Genomic DNA, 15443 nt, shown 5'->3' on the forward strand with positions numbered 1-15443 from the left:
TCCATTGATGTTACTCCATATACAGGATTCAGTGACTAGAGTTAAAATTTCAAACTTAAATTTCCTGATCTTTGATTATTGTAACAAGTGCAGCACAATAAATGGTTATTAAAGGAATAAAACAATTAAGGAAAAGTAGAAAGAAATGATTCAGTGTCCTATAAGAAGACGTAACTTGCTTTAATAACTAGGCATGATGATAAATGTAGTAATAAAACATAGAAATAATGTTAGAAATAAAGTGTTAGAAGGTAAGTATAAGATAAAACATTTTTTGTTTCAATAAGATCCAAGAGAATCCTTACAATCTGCAAATAGAGATTCTCCTTGGACCGCAAAAGGCAAGACTGTTGATCTTTCTGTAACTACCTTGACATCATTCTTACCATATCTTATGGCCATTTCCACTACATAGCTTCCAACTAAAACAAACAAACAAAAACACTGTGTAAAACAGGTACAGAGATTCTACTGAACAACCATGGTTATTGTCCTGACATCTGCCTGCAGAAAATAATCAATCACCAAAGGGAATCGAAAATGATAAGGACAATATTGAATGTGACAGACCGACCTGAAATATAGGAAACCTTATTTCCTTATTCCCAAGTTTAACATTACTTCAGTTAATTGGTAAATAAATAAATAGTATAATAGTCTAAAATGTCTCAGCTACAGAAATTTCTAAATGATCCATCTTGGAGTAGCTGTCCACAGCTGAGTAAAATTGCCTTAGTGCATGAATCACTCTTAGGTTTTATTCAGGTTCATTTCTATGTGTTATTTCCCTCGGCTACCCTTCTCAATCCTTGCTCACCATGCTATTTGGAAATCTCTAAAGGAAGGGTGGGGTGAATCCCATGACTCCTGCTCTCTTGCCATTTTTAGCTGCCTGCAACCTTTCCTGGCTGCCACAATTTATAGACTTGGGCTGAGTGGCCTTGCCAAATAACAAGCGTCTGGCTCATGAACCCTGAGGTGGACTCTTATGAAATGGAAACGTGTCCACTCCGCCATATGAAAGCAAAGAAGGGGCTTGAAATGTCAATGTGTGAAAAGTCAAGGTTAATGGAGTGCAAGGTTTTTACAAGAGAACCGCCACCCTGCAATGACTAATTAAACCGAGTGAGGTCCAGATGGCAAGCATCTTTAAAGATGCCAATTATAGATTCAAATGTTTTTGTGTGACACTGTTTTCCTAGAAAGATTAAGTAGTAATGACGTCTTGCTTTCAGTGTGAGACATCATTTTATTCCATCAGTGATCTGGCCAATACCTGGCCTTGGCTGCACGTATGTACACAATTGATGCTACCTTCATAATATGAATGGGTGTAGAGCAGACACTTACATTTTAACTTAATTAAAATTTAAGTTATTTGTAGCCAACCTAGAAAAAGTGAGTGGATCTCTGGTGGAAAAATCAAATTTTCTGTATTTGTATTACCACACTCCGGCATGATTACCTGGGCTCGTTTTTGAACAATCATTTTGAAAAATCTTTTTTGAACAATCATTTGAAAAAATACTTACCTTACGTCCACTGAAGTCTTGTAAGTTCTAACATCATAGCCACCTCCTCAGGGAAATGTTCTGAAATGATTCAAGGACACAAAAGATGAGAAGGAAGTAAAACTTCCAAAAAATATGCACCTAAAATGAATAAAGGTGAAAGAATCAAACCTGTTAGGGACAGGGGCAAATCCGAATGAGGTGAACCAAAATTCTTCCACTTTGGGATAGAGAAAAGTCAAAGTAATCATTTTCCTGACCTATAGAGTCTCTTATTTAGATAATTTGTGTGGGGGTGTGAGATGGAGTCTCACTCTGTTGCCCAGGCTACAGTGCAATGGCATGATGTCTGCTCACTGCAACCTCTACCTCCTGAGTTCAAGTGATTCTCTTGCCTCAACTTCCCAAGTAGCTGGGATTACAGGCACCTACCACCAGATCTGGATAATTTTTATATTTTTAGTAGAGACGGGGTTTCACCATGTTGGCCAGGCTGGTCTTGAACTCCTGACCTCAAGTAATCCGCCCACCTCGGCCTCCCAAAGTGCTGAGATTTCAGGCATGAGCCACCGTGCCCGGCCTAGATAATATTTTTTAGTCTAATATTTCACTATAAAGTCCTGCAGAGGAAAATTCTGAAGGTGTTTTTATTCTGTATTCAAAACACCGTAACAAACTGCATGAAACTGCATGTAAAGCATTTCTTTATCACAGACTTCTTGGGTTCTCTACCTCACTACGATGAGCTCTGAATTTTGAGGGAGGGATGAAATATTGTATACTTGCATACACACACACACACACACACACACACACACAGAGAGAGAGAGAGAAAGAGAGGACTTTCAGACTTTGTTTTTAGATTTAACATTTTTTAATAAATGTAGATTGAGTACAGTACTAAATAAGTAAGTTTTATGAGAAGAAGAAAGATGACAAAAATCTGTCATTTAGAAGCATTAATCTGGCAGTGGAATCAGGATATCATAGACAAAATTGGTAAAGCAATGAAATTAGTGTTTTCTTCTTAATATAATCTTTACATAAGATGTTAAAAAAACAGATTGGGGAAGGAGTGAAAAGGGAGACAGAGAGTTATTCAAGAGCAAACTTAATGGGTTTGTGGGACTTTCTGTAAGTCAGGAGCAAGAAAAAAGTCAAAGATAATTCTGAGGTCTCTGGAGAAAAATAATATTAATAAACATTGGGATAGATGAAACGGAGAGAAATCCAGTTTTGCATTTGTGGAGTTTAAAGCTATGAAAATCTTTGAAGCTTTGAGTGTGAGAAAAATAACCTGGAGAGGCCACTCATCTTTTGGCAGTATGTTGGTAAAATGGTGATTGAGTCTAGCAAAAATCATGCACAATTCTCGAAGAAATAAGATTTGGTTTATGTATTAGAGTTCTCTAGAGGGACAGAACTAATAGGACAGATGCATATTTAAAGGGGAGCTTATTAAGGAGTATTGACTCCAACGATCACAAGATGAGGTCCCACAATAGGTTGTCTGCAAGCTGAGGGCCAAGGAAGCCAGCCTGAGTCCCAAAATCTCAAAAGTAGGGAAGCTGACAATGCACACTTCAGTCTGTGGTTGAAGGTCCAAGAGTCCCTTGGACCAAGTTGAAGAACTTAAGAGTCAAATATTCAAGGGCAGGAAGCATCCAGCATGGGATAAAGATGGAGGCCGGAAGACTAAGCCAGTCTAGTCCTTCCACGCTCCTCTGTCTGCTTGTATCCTCGCAGCACTGGCAGCTGATTAGATAGCGCCCACACTGATTGATGAGGGTGGGTCTGCCTTTCCCAGTTCACTGACTCAAATGTTAATCTTTTTTGACAACACCCTCACAAACATACCAGGAACAATACTTTGCATCCTTCAGTCCAATCCAGTTGATACAATATTAACTATCACCGTTTACAAGGAAGAAATTGAAGCCTTTTTATTATATTATGTTATATTATATTATATTATATTTATTTTATATTTTATTATATTTATTATAATAGACTTTTGGTGCTAGACTGTGTGATATTATAGTTATTATAATAGACTTTTGGTACTAGACTGTAAGCAGGTAACAGAGATGACAGCTGAGCACAACTTAAACTCCAGGAGCACCTAAATGAATCACATCTACAGGTCAAGGTATGTGTAAGTGTGAGCATGCGTGTGTGAAGTATAATTTCCAAAGAGCAAAAGGAAACTTGAAAATGAGTTGACTTTTATGGACTATTAGTACTTTTAGGACTTTTATTACTATTAACATAGTAATGATTTTGGTTAAGATTATGGGGTACTTGTTAAAGCCTAGAAGATATTTCCCATAGACAATTTTGATTAATTATCAAAAGTATCTTATGCAGGTACAACTTTCCCTTTATTAAATGATTTTATTAAGGTATAATGTATATACCTAAACATTTACCCATTTTAAATGTACAACTTAATGATTTTAGCAAATTTACTGTACTATGTACAACCATCACCATAATATAGTTTCAGAACATTTTCATCACCCTGGTTAAGATCATGCGTGCCCTTTATAATCAAGGTATAGTCTCACTTCCAGATCCAAGCAACCAATAATCTACTTTCTTTCCCTGTATATTTTCAGCAGGTACTGTGTTATCACCATTTTGCGTCTGAGGAAATTTGACTTCGTTGTTCACCTAGTTCTAAATTAAATTTCCCTTATTAGCAAGTAGTATAAGAAACAGAATGTCTTTGAAAATCATGAGAAAATGACAACAACAACAATAACATGAAGTATATGATTCCAGAAACCTAATGTCTACAGCATGGGAGATATTTCTCGTAGTAAGTTAGTATTTTCGTGTTCGAAAGAAATAAACTAAGAAGTAAAAGACTGATGTGCCAGCATAAGAAGAAAGATCCTATATGACATTTAGGAGGAATAAAAAGACTTGGTACCAGTAAGAAAATAAGTGAGGTTTCACTGTTGGCTGAGCCTTCAGACGCCACCAGCCTGGCTAGGTGAGTTTGTAGAAAACTGTATTTGGCGGTCCCTGGGTGAAACCCTGATAGGCAATTGCATTTCAGAGACAGTCAGTGTGGTCAGCTAGGAATCTGGATTTGTCCCACAGTTTGAGAGGGGGGCAGAAATTGACCACATGGAAATTGGCGTTCAGAGAAATTGCATCTGGAAGGCAAACTTTCCAGGCTGCTGAAGGCTTAAAATGTCAAATTGTTTGAAAAACAAACACTGTGACATAAGAGGTATATGCAATGAAATCTTCAAGATGTTCCCAGCAGAACAGCATACGGTAGTTGGCTCAATGAACCTATGCTCCAACCCCCAAATACTGGCCTAATAACCAAAATAAGAAGTAGAAATGTTAACTGTGAGATTTAAGAATAGGATTGGAAAAACCTACCCCACAGGCTAGATTTGCTCTCAGCTCTTATCCACACAATAATTATTGGATGTTCTCTGTTAGGCTCAATCTTTTTGCAATTGACTCAGCCTCCTGCACCTGGTAAGTGTGCATTCCTAAACTCTGAAATAAACAGTCTACATATTCTATATGAATTGAAGATTAAGCCTCATGGATAATACAAAAACAGGATTCAGACAGAAGCGAAGAAATCTGTTCACAATTACCTTGGGAAGGGACTATTCCTCAACGAGCTGATAATCCAGCCTATAAAGTAGCAATCGGACATTCAAGATACAAATCAAGCTAGCAAGAAGAACGAGATAGCAAATCTTCAGGGAATTTAAAAAACACAGTCTGATTATGTAAAGTATAAAAGTGAATACTTATTCACTCAGAAGATATTTGTGGTTCACTGGTAGGCCACTTGGAGTTTCTGTTGTGGTTTCTTTATTCTCTCTCATCCTTAAAAAATGTGATGAGTGTAATAAGCTTTACATCCATTTTCAAGGCCCAGTGCAAAAGAAGTCTACCCAGTTCTTATCTGGCAAGTGTCCCTTCTGCTTCTGAAAATTTCTTTCACCTCTTAAGTCATTGGCTAGTGTATTCGTCTATTCTCACGCTGCTAAATAGAAAGAAATACCTGAGACTGGGTAATTTAGAAAGAAAACAGGATTAATTGGCTAATGTTTCTGCAGGCTGTACAGGAAGCATAGTGGTTTCTGCTTCTGGGGGGTCCCCCAGGAAACTTACAAACATGGCAGAAGGTGAAGGGAAAGCAGGTGTCTTACATGGCCGGGGAAGGAGGAAGACGTTTTGGGGGGGGGTGGGGAGACGGGGGTGGGGATGCCTCACACTTTCAAACAACCAGATCTCCTGAAAACTCACTCACTCACCATCATAAGAACAGCACTGAGGGGATGGTGCGAAACCATTCATGAAGGGTCCACCTCCATGACACAATCACTTTCTACCAGGCCCCACCTCTAACATAGGGGATTACAATTGAACATGAGATTTGGGTGGGGACACAGATTTAAACCATATCACCTCACGTTCCAGTATCTTCTCCAGTCACCTATGTTATCATTCTGATATCAAGCCCATCAGGCATCAAATTGTTTTTCTTTTGCACCCTTTCTCACTTTTGTTTTATGTTTAATAAATGATTGCTCAAAATCAAAGCATGAGAAATATGAGCATTGACACTTATAAAATGTCATTTGTGTTAGGCATCTTAATTTTTTATTTTTCTCATTGTTATAAAGAAGATAAAGAGACAAAGAGACCTAGACATAGAGAGAAACTTAATTGGCATTACTATGCTTTAAACAATAACATCTGCCAGCATTTAATGAGACTATCTAGAAAAAGCATTTTGGAAATACTTAAAAAAAAAAATGTTCATCAATTGGTTCTTCCTTTTCCTAAGGCAATTGTTCCGATTTTAGGTTTTTTCCTTTTTTTTTTTTTTTTTTTTTTTTTTTGAGATGGAGTCTCGCTCTGTCGCCCAGGCTGGAGTGCAGCGGCGGATCTCAGCTCACTGCAAGCTCCGCCTCCTGGGTTTACGCCATTCTCCTGCCTCAGCCTCCCGAGTAGCTGGGACTACAGGCGCCCGCCACCTTGCCTGGCTAGTTTTTTGTATTTTTTAGTAGAGACGGGGTTTCACCGTGTTAGCCAAGATGGTCTCGATTTCCTGACCTCGTGATCCACCCGTCTCCGCCTCCCAAAGTGCTGGGATTACAGGCTTGAGCCACTGCGCCCGGCCGGTTTTTTCTTTTTTAAAAAAAAATTTGTTTGTTTTCAATCTCCTGGGTAAACTCTGATTATTGACGGAAGGGGGGAAGAAAGCCCAGATAGAGAAGAGTAAAATTTACCCATAATTTCACTACCTAGGATAATGCAAAAATACTCCTAACATTTTGGTTTATATCCTTTCAGAAACATATGTATGCACATAAACACTCACACATACATGCACACATATAGGCATTTCATTAGTTTTGCTACATAACACACCATCCCAAAATTTTATGGCTTAAAATAATTTTAAAAATTATTTTTAAATTATTGCTTAAAAAATAAAGCAACTATTTATTTAGCTTGCTTTTCCGTAGGTCAGAAATTTAGGCTGGAATCACCTGAGAGATTTTTCTACTGCTATGAAGCTAGGTGACTCCATTTCTGGGGACAGTTTAGAGGTGGCTGGTCCATAAGTGTCTCATTATCCATTAGTCTTGTCCAGCTTCGTTCTCATGGTGGCAGTAGCAGGGTTTCCAGGAGAAACAAGAAGGCAAGTTCCAATGTACAAGCCCTTTGCAAGCCTCTGATTGTGTTTCTGATGCCAACAGTCTATTGGAAAAGTCATTCACATGGGCAACCCAGATTCAAGGAGTAGAGAAATAGATTCCAATATCTGATAGAAGGATACACATTGGGGCCGGGCGCGGTGGCTCAAGCCTGTAATCCCAGCACTTTGGGAGGCCGAGACGGGCGGATCACGAGGTCAGGAGATCGAGACCATCCTGGCTAACATGGTGAAACCCCGTCTCTACTAAAAAAAAAAATACAAAAAACTAGCCGGGCGACATGGCGGGCGCCTGTAGTCCCAGCTGCTTGGGAGGCTGAGGCAGGAGAATGGCGTAAACCCAGGAGGCGGAGCTTGCAGTGAGCTGAGACCCGGCCACTGCACTCCAGCCTGGGCGGCAGAGCGAGACTCCGTCTCAAAAAAAAAAAAAAAAAAAAAAAGAAGGATACACATTGGAAGAATTTGTGGCCAGTTTTGTAGTCATTCATAATTTTACCACCAGGAGTTGTGGTACTATAAACACTTTGGTTATTTTTTTTTTCAAAAATACTCAAACCTATGCTAAATTAAAATATGATTTAAGTGTATTCCCATATCAATGCATGTTGCTCTACCTCACTGTTTTAAATAGCTGCAGAGTGTTGCTCTATTTAACTGTACCATGATTTATTTGACATATCTCCAGCAATTCAATTTTAAAACATTTCCAATTTTTCACTATCAGGTTGTCATAAACATCTTTGCACATTCATCTTTCCAGGATTATTTTTATATATAGCCCCTCAGCCAGGTTATTATCACCAACTTTCCAAGCCTCTCAAACCTGCAGCCACTGTTCATAAAGTGACATGGAGAAAAAGACAGTGGAAAGACTAAAAAGAAAGACCAGACTAAAACGTTGATTGTTTATGACAATTTGTCACCAATACTAAGAAAAAATAAATGTACAAAGTAAAATTAAATATTAAAAGAACCACAAAAATTATCATGAGAACACCATTTGCTTACAAAACTAAATTGTAAATGTATTCTCAACTTATTCACTTTTACTATACTTAAAATCCTACTTCAAATGTGCAGTATAGGATGATTTTTTTTTACTTCTTCTGATAGCATCATTCCAAGTGGCTAGGATATTTCCTTCAGCAACACCTTGGTCTCTTCCTCATATTGATAGAACAGAGCTGTTGGATTTTCTGCAAATCCTGAATCAGACGCCTCCAATTCATCCCTGGTCCATAACCAGGCTCTTCTGCCTTCACTGCCTTTGCCGTCTAACTCGGGAGCACCAATGAGATGATTCCACCAAGGCTGGTTTCACCAGCAATGATAATCTGGGTGTCATGGTCTTGCTTTCCTGCCAGCTTTTGGGCCTTCTCCAATTAACTAAGTACTTCCTCATAATTTTCTTCCATTTCAAGAACAAGGAGGAAAACTATAGCACTTAATCTGCACCTGTGTGTTGTGGGTACACAATAAGCAAAACAGGGGAAGAAATTAAATAAACATCTTATTATAGTCAAGTTGAACTAGGTCCAAGAAGATGTCTGAAAGCTTTTGTCTGCCGAAAACCAAGCTCTCAGGCTGATAACGGTGACTAGATGTCAAAGGTATAATAAGAAGTAAAGTTCTTTAAAAACAAACTGCAAACACCATAAAATCATACTGTTTTCAGCTTTCCTGTTCAGTGGCTTTGTTATGCATATACATTACAGCAGCCAGTCATGCCCACAAAAGACAAGAGTATTCCAAGCTTGTCATGTGTTTATACATGACATTCAGAATTAAGGTTACATAAATGAATTTTTCACTCCATCAGCATGATCAATTAGGTAGATCTGGGAAAGCATGAAAGTGAAAAATTTGAAAAATATATTTCATTTCACAAATTTATCTTCATTGTCTAATAGTTGCATTTGCAGAAAACATTTATTCTTTCATCTTGTTTTTTTTTTTTATTTTTATGGCTAATTTTACGGCTCCCAATTCCTGGTTTGTTTATCTATTTTTGCATTATTTTTACTAGAGACGTGGCAAGACAATGCTATCATGGAGAATTAAATTTGTTCACTTATAAAGGCTTTCTATATGGAAAGATTAAAGTAAAACTAGAACAAAAGACCTAAAATCCATTTTTTGAGCTAGGGCTATAAGATTACAGAAGTTATCATCATTTGTTTTGATACCATGAACAAGTTAGTGGATACAAATAATAAAATATTTATACAATATAGTTATTATTTCTTATTGAAAATGACTGTAAAGACCAGAAAACAACCCTATTCTTTGTGTTCTCATTTACCAGCTTCTCAAGATCTTACGTGGAATCAAATGAAAAGTATCAAAGTCTCTAGCTGGATCCTTAGCATCTATGGTATTCCATTTTCTCCACGGACACAAGGAAGGGCTCCATTCATGGAGAAATACCAGTTTCATTTTAAGCATGACTACTGATGTCCATGGCAAGTCTGCTGACTGAAAAGAAAGTGTTTATTGATTCAAGCTTTCCATAACCCTTTACTAAAGTAAACATGTCTGAGACAACTAAGCAAAACATCAAATTTCACTCAACTACCATGTGGCCTTCTTTACTTAAAAAACTTGGCATGGGCCACTACTCTAGCCAGGGTCCCTGGAGTGCAGAGGACCTGCCTTTTAAATGGTACAATAATCTCCACCACCACCAATTTTTACTCCCATCACTATGGGCACCCATTTCTAGCGCCTCCCCAATATCTTTGGTTAATTACTGGTGGCTAAAATGTTAGTATTGTCCTCATTATAATACAGGTTAATATGGGGCATTTTCATCTCATTTTAAGTTGATATAAGCATCTTTTCTTGGAAGATGAGAGAGCAAGTCTGTACAGTTTCAACACTTTTGAAAAATCTTACCTTGTTGATAATTGTACAGTCTTGCATTTATTATGACTTCCAGATTTGATCCCAAATAAGAATCTTAGGGTGGCAATGCCATAATCCCTAACTGCACATCATCTTCTTCTTTACTGAACTTTGGATTTTACCCAACATGGAGAAATTAATAAAATATCCTTACATTCTGTGATACAACTTTCATAATATATCCATCATCACCAGAGGGAGAAAATGGTTAAAGACATGTGTATACGAGAGATACCATTATGCATATATTTGTATTTATACTTATTTAATCATTCAACAAATATTTATTGGCCATCTACTGCATATGAAGCACCATACTAGGCACTAAAAACAATGATATAGAATACACATTTTCTTTGGGAACTTTTTCAAGGGATATGAAAACATATGGATGACATAACCAGGCTAGTGAAATATAAGAAATATTTTAGTCAGTTTTTTTTATTAGAGACAGGGTTTCACTGTGTTAGCCAGGATAGTCTCGATCTCCTGACCTTGTGATCTGCCCGCCTCGGACTCCCAAAGTGCTGGGATTACAGGCGTGAGCCACCGTGCCAGGCCTAGTCAGTTTTATTGTTTTGCCTAGTACCCCATTCGGGAAGTTTTATCCCAAAGGCCCAACTCATTGGAAAGTAAATCATGGTATCTTGCCCACTCATCAACCCATCATTGTCAAGTTGAGTAATAAATATTGACCATTTAACCCAAGATGGCCCAAGTTAAATATCAAAATGCCAAAAATGGTAGTTAAGAATGTATATTCTGAAATATGTCTGCCTAGGTTAGAATTCAGGTTCTTCCTCTCATTATGTGCATTATGTGACTTAATTATTGAATAATTAAGTTATTCAATTTCTCTATGCCTCAATGCTGTCACCTGTGAATTTACATGATAATACAATTAGTGGTTTATTGTTGGGATTAATGAGAGAATACATTTTAAGTTTAGAAAAAGGGAATGGGCTATACTTCAAAAATCTTTTTTTTAATGTTTTTAATTTTTTAAATGTTAATAGTGAGTTTTTTTTTTTAACTCACTATTACAGTTGAGTCCTGTTGGCACAAGAACCGGGAAGATATAAAGGAGTTAAAGTGATATTCTTTCTCCCCCATCTACAAGAATAGAGAAGCGTGATGGAGATAGGTAATGAGAAAAAGGGAGAGAGAGACAGAGACAGAGACAGAGAGAGAGAGAGAGAGAGAAAGAGAGAGTTAGAGAGAGTTAGAGAGAGTCAGTAGTCACAGAGATAGAGATGAAGAGAAGAGTTTCTATCAGTATATCAATTAGGGTCCAAGAAGGAAACAGATGCCATACTAGGCAAATAAAGCTAATTTAAGGAGGGCTTAATTAGCAGGATAAGTGGAAGGAGTAGTAGCTAGCTGTAATGAGAAATGCAAGATTCTAATAATTCATCATAGGAAACTACATGTGGGTCAGGGAAGTAGGTCTGTGATTAAGGGAAGTAATCAACGGACAGGAACCCACAGAAGGGTGCCAAATACTCCACTCTCACTCTCCTCTTCATCACTAATCTGCCAAGCCTCTCCACTGGCTGAATCTAACCCGAACCCAGAGGACACAAAAGCCATGTGACGGCGTTCATATAGATTATGCTCCAGGGGCAGACAGCTGTGAAAAGAAGAAGAGAGAGTAGACCTGGAGTACCAAAGGAAAATATCCTGCACAGAGCCCCAACTGGGCATAAGGAAGGAGCATCTACCATTTGGAAGGCTTCTTCCAGTTCTGGTGCTTCCTGTCTTTGGGTTATATGAAATACCCTTGCATGTTTCCACATTTCTTTTTCAGCCTAAGATATAATGAGTGCTTTCTCTTATTTGTAACAAAACTAATTTTGATTTAAACAGAAAAGTTCTGCAACTACAAAATATGAGTAGGAAGTCTCTGGCTGCAAAGTCAGAGGAGGAGGAGGAGCGTCCACATTGTCTTATTCAGCCATGGTTCTTTCTGGTGAAGCAATGCCAGGAGCACACATACAGCAATTTTTTTTTTATTGAACACAATGGTTAGGCTTTGGTCTCTGTTTAGTTATATAATGTATTTGGAGAAAAATGTTGCATGCATTTTGGATCATACATTTATTATTTTGGAAAAAAGAAACATCCAATGCCATTTGTTCTGTTTTAATCCCTGAATTCCACCATTGTGGTAAAGACTGCCCCTACTTTGGAAATCTAGGATTAAAATTTACTGTTGCTAATTTCTAGGGGAATACTTGGACTTCCCAGACCCAAGCCATTAGGAAATGGAGACAATTTATCAAAAGGTAAGACATGGTAAGAGATCAACTTTAAAACTGGTAGAAGCAGTATTAGAAATGATGGTTATGGCTCAATAAGGCTGTGAAAATAAATGATGAGTGGCAACACTGGGATACATAATTACATAATTAAGGGAATTGGAGTAAAAGAATCACTCCTAGAGATGATGAATACATGGAAAGGAGCAAGTTTCAATTTATTGATGAAACAGTTTCTAATAGAGCAGACATTTAAGCTGAGAATGAAAGGAAATCAGATGTGGAATTAAGATGGCAAAATATACCTGTTTAGGCAGGTTTATGCTAAGCTTCAACATTGTATATTTTTTTTAAATATCTTTTATTTTCTGTTTGTGGGTACATACGCAGGTTTGTTATACAGGTAAACTGTGTGTTTGGTGTAAAGATTACACAGGTGATAAGCATAGTACTCTATAGGTAGTTTTTGATCCTCTCTCTTCTCCCACCCTCCACCCTCGAGTAGGCCCTCATGGCTGTTGGTCCCCTCTGTGTCCATGTGTTTTTGTTGTTTTGCTCCCACTTATAAGTGAGAACATGTGGTATTCGGTCTTCTGTTCCAGTGTTAGTTTGCTTTAGATTATGGCCTCAAGCTCCATTCATGTTGCTGCAAAGAACATGATCTCATTCTTTTTTATGGCTGCATAGTATTCCGTGGTGTATATGCATCACATTTTCTTTATCCAGTCTACTGTTGATGGGTATTTAGGTTGATTCGGTGTCTTTCCTATTGCGAATAATGCTGTGATGAACACACACATGCATGTCTCTTTATGGTAGAATGATTTACATTCCTCTCTGGGTATGTACCCAATAATGGGACTGCTGGGTTGAATGGTAATTCTGTTTTAAGTTCTTTGAGGAACTACCACTGCTTTCCACAATGGCTGAACTAACTTACATTCCTACCAGGCCACAGTACAATAAAAATAGAAATCAATACTAAGAAAATCACTCAAATCCGTATAATGACATGGAAGTTAAACAACCTGCTCCTGAATGACTATTGGGCAAGTAAATTAGGACATAAAGCAAGAAATTCTTTGAAATCATTGAAAACAAAGATAAAAAATATCAGAATCTCTGGGATACAGACAAAGCAGTGATAAGAGGGACTTTTATAGCACTAAATGTCCAAATCAAAAAGTTAGAAAGATCTCAAATTAACAATCTAACACTGGAACTAGAGGAACTAGAGAAACAAGAGCAAACCAACCCCAAAACTAGCAGAAGACAAGAAATAATCGAAATCAAAGCTAAAGTAAATTGAGACAATGAAAAACTATAAAAAAAATCAGTATATCCAGGAGTTGATTTTTTGAAAATAAGATAGGTAGTTAGCTGGACGAATAAAGCAAAAAAGAGAAAATATCCAAATAAACTGAATCAGAAATCACAAGGAGACGTTACCACTGATCCCACAGGAAAACAAAACAAAACAAAACAAAACAAAAACCATTGGAAACTATTATGAACACCTCTCTGCACACAAAGTTTAAAAACCCAGAAGAAAAAGATAAATTACTGGACATATAGAATCTCCCAAGACTGAACCATCTCTAAAAAGGCCAATAACAAGCTTCAAAATTGAATCAGTAATAAAAAAAACCTGCCAACCAAAAAAAGCCCAGGACCAGAGGGATTCACAGCTGAATTCTGCCACATGTATGAAGAAGAGCTGGTACCATTCCTACTGAAACTATTTCAACAAATTGAGAAGGGACTCCTCCCTAACTAATTACACGAGGGCAGCATCATCCTGACACCAAAACATGGCAAAGACACAACAACAACAAAAAGAAAATTAAAATTCAGGCCAATATTCTTGAAGAACATAAATACAAAAAATTCCCAACAAAATACCATCAAACTTAATCCAGCAGCACATAAAAAAGCTAATCCACCATGACCAAGTAGGCTTTATCCCTGGAATGCAAGGTTGGTTCAACATACACAGATTAATAAATGTGATTCATCACATAAACAAAACTAAAAAACAAAACCACACAATGGCCTCAATAGATGCAGAAAAGGCATTTGTGTATGTTGTTTAAAGTCAATTTTCTTTGCAAATCTTGTTGCCAGCCTGAAATTGGCATAGTGGGGAAGAAGTTTAAAAGATCCTCCCAATAGGTTTTATTACACAAGACACTTCTATAGATATCCAATAACAACATGTACTAGGAATAGTTTAAGTCAATTTTCTGAATTTAGAAACTTCTTTCAGGCTCTCATTTAATGGAGAATTGCTAAGGATTTTCTGCCTGGAATGATGGAAATTAAACAGCTATATGACTCTGCATATCTGTGCATTCATATTAGGGTTTAACTCTCTAAGGAAAAAATTCTTAGTTCCCTCACATCCAGATTCTTGGGGGCTTTTCATTGTTCCTACCAAATACTACTAATAATTACAACTGCTGATGCAAGGGTTTCAAGGCAAAAAAAAAAAAATATATATATATATCATTGTGACCTAGGGTGCCAAATTTTCTATTTTATTTTAGTCACAAAATAAGGGTAGTTAATGTTGTCTGCTTAGATCATCAGTTCTCAAATGAGGGCTGTTTTGCCTCATGAAGGGCATTTGGCCATGTCCGGAAACATCTGTGGTTGTCATAACCTAGAGAGGGAGCTGAAGGCATGGAGTGTAGCTGGGGTGAGGGTCGGCTATTATCATCTACTGATTAGAGGTCAAGACTGCTGCTAAACATCCCACAGTTCAAAGGACACCCTCCCCCAACAACATGGAATAACCCAGCCCAAATAGTCAATAGTGTTGAGAGTGAGAAACCCTGCTTCAAACGCACTCTTAAAACATGTCCCTGCTTAAACATTCCAATATATACAGTAACACTACTGGCTTGTGACAGAGATACGCTTGTTCTATCATTTGCTAAGCCTTCAATGGTTTTCTTTTTTGTTGTTGAAAATGCCTTAAGTATTTGTAATGGTTTTTTCTTTATCATACCAGAAGTGTTATTTTTCTCATATTGATATTTCCTTCTGCGGTGAAGTAGTCAG

At 37.5% G+C, this 15443-nt stretch overlaps 1 long non-coding RNA gene across 1 annotated transcript in view; it reads right to left on the bottom strand.

Annotated features, from left to right (window-relative positions):
- LOC117066608 overlaps positions 1–15443 on the bottom strand; it is a 615645-nt gene that overhangs the window by 292725 nt on the left and 307477 nt on the right. Inside the window, exon 2 of the long non-coding RNA XR_004430401.1 lies at positions 1533–1592. This is a non-coding gene — a long non-coding RNA (uncharacterized LOC117066608). The remainder of the gene's footprint in view (positions 1–1532; positions 1593–15443) is intronic.

This window comes from Trachypithecus francoisi, unplaced genomic scaffold (genome assembly GCF_009764315.1).
Source record: "Trachypithecus francoisi isolate TF-2019V2 unplaced genomic scaffold, Tfra_2.0 Lachesis_group20, whole genome shotgun sequence".
In the NCBI taxonomy this organism is placed as follows: Eukaryota; Metazoa; Chordata; class Mammalia; order Primates; family Cercopithecidae; genus Trachypithecus; species Trachypithecus francoisi.